The following is a 7,316-nucleotide window of genomic DNA, read 5'->3' on the forward strand; positions in this document are numbered from 1 at the left end:
GTTACTTCTTGGAGAGTGGTGTCTCCTAGATTGGCTAGGTGTCACTTGGGAGCCTTCGACAAGATTGTGGAGTTGAACCAAGGAGTTTGTAAGGGCAAGGAGATCGCCTACTTCGTGAACATCTACAGCTAGTGAGGCAAGTCCTTCATGGGCGACGGCCATGGTGGGATAGACAAGGTTGCTTCTTCGTGGACCCTTCGTGGGTGGAGCCCTCCATGGACCCGCGCAGCCGTTACCCTTTGTGGGTTGCAGTCTCCATCAATGTGGATGTACGATAGCACCACCTATCGGAACCACGCCAAAAACATCCATGTCTCCAATTGCGTTTGAATCCTCCAAACCCTTCCCTTTACTTTCTTGCAAGTTGCATGCTTTAATTTCCGCTGCCTATACACTCTTTGCATGCTTGCTTGAATTGTGTGATGATTGCTTGACTTGTCCTAAAATAGCTAAAATCTGCCAAACTATAAAATTGGGAAAAGGTTAAGTTTTTATTGGTCAAGTAGTCTAATCACCCCCCCTCTAGACTTACTTCAAGGTCCTACATCTTGGGCTCCATGGTGACCTCCGTCCTGCCATCCTGCTGGCCTTGGTCTTGTTGCACCGATATGGAAACCTTTGCCTGATTCCTCGGTACTCCGTGCCTGCGCTTGCCCCCTCTGCACCAAAGGGGAAATGAGGACACTGTGTGGCTGGTGCTCGCCTGATCTTGATCGTCATGGCATGCTTCATGGGCACCTCCCAAGGTACCCCTTGCCTTTATCTCTCCGCCTCCTCGCGGGCCTGCCTGGTGAAGCCACTTCCGAGGAGGCCTTGTGTCGTCCGCCCCACGAGGCTTGACCCCTCGCGAGGGTCTTGAGTGTTTGGTTGATGAAGACAGGCCATACTGGGCCGCTGGTTGAGCCACGCCGCAGGCCGCAGGCAGGCAAGTCTGGGGACTCCCGTTCCCAGAACGCCGAAAGTAGCCCCCGGTCCCAAGGCGCGCTCGGACTTGGCTTAGCGGTGAAGCCAAAGGGCAAGTGTGGAGCACCGTGGGACCCAACAGCCTGTGTCCCTGGTTGGCGTGTGGCGACTGATTGGACGTGGGCGTCTCCGCTTCCCCACACTGCCTCGGCAACTGTCCGACTTGACGAGTCCCTACTGCATGCAAAAAGAGTCATCATCACCTGCGATCGTGGAGGTCAACGGTTGGCCTCCCTTGGGCTATAAATGAGGAGGGGCTAAATCCCTCGTCGCCCATCCCTTCTTGCTCCGCCTGCGTCTTCTCCCTTGCTCCATCTCCATTCTTGACGTCAATGGCACCGATCCGCAGATTCTCGGCCGAAGAGAAGGGGAAGGCTCCCCGGGAGGGACCTGATCCGCTCCCGCCGAAGAAGAGGCCGGTCCAATGTCGCCGCGACGAGGTTGCGAGGCTGGAGATGACGAAACCTTGGTGCGAGCGGCCATCTCTTGGGTTCCCGCTACCCCTGTACGCCCTAGCCGAGGGCTCCGGAGAAAGGGACGACGAGCGACGCTGCCCGCGCCGCAGGCGAGGTCGACAAACCATGCTGGCGCATGCCATCGTTCCTGGAGTCCACGCCATGGACTCCTCTCGCGAGCTCGTGCTGCATGCGGCGATGCCTCCAAGAACCTGGATCCGTTTCCCTTCGTTTTTCTCCACCGAGATGCCGCCGAGGGGGCCTCTCGAGCTTTGGATGCAGCACACCGACTGTCGCGCCCCGGCCACCGGAGCTGAGGTTGAGGTCGTCCCCCTGGGCAAGATCTTCATGACCTGGGGTTGGGGTGAAGTCGACCGGGTCTGCCAAAAGGGAGGTGCCCTCGTGATCCATTTTGAGTACGACGACGCCTCCACATTGTTCTTCAAGGTCTTCGATGCGGAAGGCCACCGCCTGGAGTGCTTCCCTAGAGGAGGTAGTCAGGACATCAACGCGGCAGGGCCCGGCCCCCCCGTTCGCTCCCCCAACGGCTCCTCCGGCAGCAGCAGCGACGCTTGGAGTCTAGCGACTCTCCCGAGCTCTTCATGGCCCCAGAGATGAGCCACGACAACTATGTGCCCCCAATCTCGCGCCGCGCCCGGAGCAAGGTGGCAGCATCAGGCCATCGCCACAGCTGATCTAGATGGGGTTGGCGCCGGCCTCCCGTGGCCCACTGGTGATGATGGCATCAGCCACGGAGGCGCGTGTAGTTAGGGCTCCTCAGGGTTCTCGCCTTTAGTTCCCCGTGAGGAATTGAGAAAACACCCCGTGGGGGCGTGTAAAGGGTCTGCGATGTCTTTCGCTAATGTTACCCTTATTATGAAATCGTGCGAGTGCCTGTCCTGTCCCGGCTTGGTTCCCCCTTTCTAACCTCGTGACAACTTAGCGCTCTATGCTGACAGGCCCCGGTCCCCAGGTAGGCTGCAGTCGTCGCTGGTATGCCAGGTCGCGATGCCGTGGTCAAGGCCAGGAGGTGAGCGGCCCGAGGTCCAATAAGAGCCCCTGAGGCGCGATGCTCAGGAGGTCCCCTTTAGCGTGCAAGCAGCCGCCGAGAGATGAGAAAGGAAGGCAACATTGCCGTCACAGAGCCGCGGCAAGTGATAATTTTGCGTTGCAACGATTAGTTGTTCCAGGCGCAAGACTTATCTCGGTAGTCTGGAGTCGCTCCCTTGTGTTGCGCCAGACTTGCGCGTCGGCAGCTGTGGTGCAGCTAGGTTAGGCCCGTGCGAGCCTCCGCTTTCCTCCCCACACTCTCCTTCGTGCTCTGCATCCTCAGGTCCCGGCCCTTGAGCGAGCTCAGCCGCCACCGGTATGCCAGGTCGCGATGCCGTGGTCAAGGCAAGGGGGTGAGGGCTGGAGAGCCAGTAAGAGCTCCTGAGTCGCGATGCTCAGGAGCCTCCCTTTTAACGCGCAAGCGGATTGCATGGAAAGGAGAGGGACCTCGTACTGCCGCCCGCTGAAGTCCTCAGGAGGTTCATGTAAATCAGCATGGAAAAAGCATGGGTTGCCATTATGATTGCCGGCTGGCCATTGGTTGCTCCGAGAGAGGGGTGAGGGCACTGAGGGCCTGGTGAGGTGACGCGCACGGGGCTGCCATGGGCCAGGGCTCGACCGCTTAGATTTGTCGGTGTTGCAGGGACGGACCCGTGCGCAAGCACCGTGCCAGCGCGAGCGGCTCCCGTGGTAGGTGGCAGACGATAATCATAGGCAGGTTAGGCATGAAAGGAAAATCAGCTTAGTCAAACACAAGATGGATACATGCCACTTGGTCAGACCCAAGCGGCTTGGGGATGATGCAGCCCGAGGGGTACCCCAAGCAAGGTAAGCTAAAGACATAAGAAAAAGATACATGCCGTAGGGACGGACCCACATGGCCTAGGGATGAGGCAGCCCTGAGGGCGCTCCCAGCTGAAATGAACTTGGAAGATGTCACCTGGTTCCATTGTAGAAGGGGTGTTGAGGTAGCCGAAGATGCACAGTGAAGAGGCCGACCCTCACGAGCCACCAGGGCCCTAGGCCTCGGGAGGCTCTAGGGGTCCAGGTGGTTCCTTGAGGACCGCCTCCATCTCTGCTAGGACCGCATGATGCCTGGCCTCCTGAGCTGCCAGAATGCTTCGCATGTGACGCGGGTAGGTGGCAGCCGCGTTTGGCAGGCCAAAAGGCATGCGAACGTAGTTGTGCAGCGGAACCTCGCAGCGCCCCACGCGTGAAGGCCAGAGGCGCTCCTGAGATGCGGCTCGGTTGATCCCTGGGACGTCGATGCAAACGCCCAGCCCACCATCCTCGCCTGGATGGGGAGCCACACCAGGCAAGCGACAGTCACTGCATAGGGCTCTTGCTTCCTGAAGCTCCTGGGTGGTCTTGGCGATGAACTCCTGAGGGTTGGGCTTTCCTTGCCCCGTGCCTTCCTGAGGGAAATGTGCTGCGAAGCACGCCTCCAAGTGGTGCCCGAGCACCTCCCTCATGATGTTGTCAAGGTCTGAGGCCCTCAAGAAGAGAGCCCCCGAGCCCTGCCCGAGGAGGGCACCGGGCGCATCTTCCTATGCGACGGAAAGAGGCGCCCCTTGCACGGGCGCTGATCCTGATGCGGCATCCCCCGAGAGCCAACCTCCTAAGGCCGTGTGTGGGGCAGTTGCTTCTTCTTCTTGGGAGCTGCCTCAGGAGGGTTCTCGCCCTTGCTTTCCAGGTCCTCGATTGATGCAGCTTGGAAGGCACGCTCGAGGGAGCACACCGCACCTCTCTCTTCGCAGGTGACCGTGATGATTCCGCCGCTTCCTGGCATCTTGAGGACGTTGTAACCGTGGTGGGTCACTGCCATGAACTTGGCCAGGGCTGGATACCCGAGGATGGCATTGTACGGCAGGTGGATGTGGGCGACGTTGAAGTCGATGATCTCAGTGCGGTAGTTTTTGCGCTTGCCAAAGGTGACAGGGAGGCGAACCTGCCCTATCGGGGTGGTGGAACCGTCAGCAACTCCTGAGAAAGGCTTGGTAGGCTGGAGCTGATCATATGGCGCTTGAAGGTTGTCGAACATCTCAACGATCATGACGTTAAGCCTTGCGCCCCCATCGATGAGGGTCCTGGTGACTTGCAGGTTGCTGATGACTAGGGAACAGAGCATCGGCAGGACGCCAGCGGTAGCCATGCACTTGAGTTGATCTACTGAGCTGAATGTGATGGCGCACTTGGACCACCTGAGCGAGCGCGTGGCTTCAAGCCTATGAAGGATTGCATTCACCTCACGAGCAAACTGCTTGAAGATGCGCTAAGAGGCTGGGGCCTGAGCTCCGCCCAAGATACAAGCGATAGCACGTGGCTCCTGGAAGCCCCCAGCCCCCTCATCCTGATGATGGTCGTCATTCCTTCTCGACGGTGGCGGCAGAGGAGGAAGGCCTGTGTTGCCCTGCGGGCGGTCCTCATGAGGCTGATCCCTCCAGGCACCCTAGGGAGGCTGGTCCTGCCAACGATCCTCGCGAGGTCGGTCACACCACTCTTGGTGAGGGCCACGGTCTTCCCATCTTCTTCCACCTCGTCCTCCTCCTAGACCGTAGCCCCGGTCGTTACGCTCGGGGCATCGACCGAAGCGTCCTTCACAAACGGCCCTGAGCTCCTGGCAGTCGCTGATGTTGTGGGTGTGGAGGTTGTGGTAGGCGCAGAACGGTCGGCTCCCCTTGGACGACTCCGGCTGCTCCATGTCGTGCTTCGTGTCTGGTTCTGCTGCAAGCACGACTACTCCTTTACGCTTCAGGTCCTTGGCCTTGGTCTTCTTTTCTTCTGGGTCAGCAGCTGGAAGCTCGAGGAGGGAGAGGCATCCTTTCTCAGCTCTTGCGCACTTGGTTGCTAGGTTGAACATCTCCAGAGATGTGCACAACTCCTCATGGATGGCGAGCTCCTCCTTCATCTTGACGTCACAGACGCCATCAGAGAATGCTGAGATGATGGCCTCGTCCGTCACCTTGGGGATCTTGAGGTGAGCGCTGTTGAAGCACTGGATGTATTTCTGCAGGGTCTCCCCAGGCTGTTGCTTGATGCGGCATAGGTCACCCGCGGCCGGGGGGCGGTCGCGAGTGCCCTGGAAGTTGGCGATGAAGTGGCTGCGCATCTCGTCCTAGGAGGAGATCGAGCTAGGAGGCAGGTTCAGGAGCCAGGTGCAGGCACCGTCCTTGAGCGCCATGGGAAACCAGTTCGGCATGACCTTCTCGTCTCCGTTGGCCGCCTCGATGCTCAGCTTGTAGAGCTGCAAGAAATCCGCGGGGTCGGCGGTGCCGTCATAGCGAGGATGCAGATCCGGCTTGAACTTGCCCGGCCAGGCAATGCTACGCAGCTCGGTCACGAAGGCGCGGCAACCTGCTGTGGTCACCGGAGCCCTTTGCTGATGCGAAGCTTGCTCCTGATGGTACCCGCGCACCACCACCAGGGGCAGAACGCGGTCTTGTCGCGTTGGTGCAGGGAGCACGGGGGTGCCTTCTTGAGGCCGAGGGATTTCTTGGCAGCTTCTTTCTTGTCGCGCGGGTGCTGGATGCGGTGGGTCGCGTCCAGGGGCCGCGCGCCTTGGAGCCAGGGCACAGTCTTGGGGTAGAGGTGGCGGAGGCGCTCCCTGAGCCGCGTCGCCCGTACCTGGCAGAGTGCGAGGCAGCGAGAGGGATGGCGCGGGCAAGCCCCCTGCGGCGCTGACGAGCTCGGTGATGCGAGCGAGCCATTCTTCGTAGAGGTCGTCGACGAGGTGGTAATGCAAGAGCTCACGTGCCAGAAGCAGCATGGCCTACGCGTCCGTGGGGGCGCGATGAGCGTGAGATGACGAGCCAGCTGGGGTCAGCGATGGAGTGGTGGTGCGGCCTTCTCGCCGCACCAAGGGGTGCAGCGAAGATGCTTGCTGTTTGTTCCCCGCCGTGCCGATGGCGGCGTTGGCAGCAGGCGACGGAGAACGACGAGGAGGCCCACCGACAGGAGCCGTCTGGGCGACATGAGCAGCGAGAGCAGGTCGGCGCTCGGCGCAGTCTTGGTGGGCGTCCGACATGGATGCGACGAAGTGATGGGACGCAGATCAACGGAAGGAAGATTTCGGCGCACCCCTACCTGGCAACCCAAATATTGGATATCGGGTTCCGGCAAAACCCTTAAGGTTCTAACACTGGGGTGCGCACGAAGATTTCCTCCTACCGAAACACGCCCTCAACCTCGCCGCCATTTCTAAGGTAGCACGATGAACAACACAGGAGACACAAGACTTATACAGGTTCGGGCCACCGTTGTGGTGTAATACCCTACTCTTGTGTTTGGTGGTGGATTGACTCTTGGGCTGGTGATGAACAGTACAAGGGAAGAACAACCTCACGAGGAGAGGTGTTCTTGAGCTGGTGTGGTATGTAGGTGAACTTAACTTGTCCTTCTACTGTGGTGGCTAGCCCTATTTATAGAGGCCCTGGTCCTCTTCCGAAATATTGAGCGGGAAGGGATCCAACAACGGTCATTTTGAAAGGGGATAGCTAGTACAGGCTATCCTGACTAAAGGTAGTCTTCACCTGCTAAGGGCGCTGGTGGTGACGCCGTCTTGGGCTCCATGGTGACCTCTGTCCTGCCATCCTGCTGGCCTTGGTCTTGTTGAACCGATATGGAAACCTTTGCCAGATGCCTCGGTACTCCGTGCTTGCGCTTGCCCCCTTTGCACCAAAGGGGAAACGAGGACACTGCGCAGCTAGCGCCCGCCTGGTCTTATTAGTCATGGATTGCATCATGGGCACCTCACGAGGAACCCCTTGCCTTGATCTCTCCGCCTCCTCGCGAGCCTGCCTAGTGAGGCCACTCCTGAGGAGGACTTGTGTCGTCTGCCCCGCGAGGCTT

This window comes from Triticum aestivum, chromosome 7B, assembly GCF_018294505.1.
Source record: "Triticum aestivum cultivar Chinese Spring chromosome 7B, IWGSC CS RefSeq v2.1, whole genome shotgun sequence".
Taxonomy (NCBI): Eukaryota; Viridiplantae; Streptophyta; class Magnoliopsida; order Poales; family Poaceae; genus Triticum; species Triticum aestivum.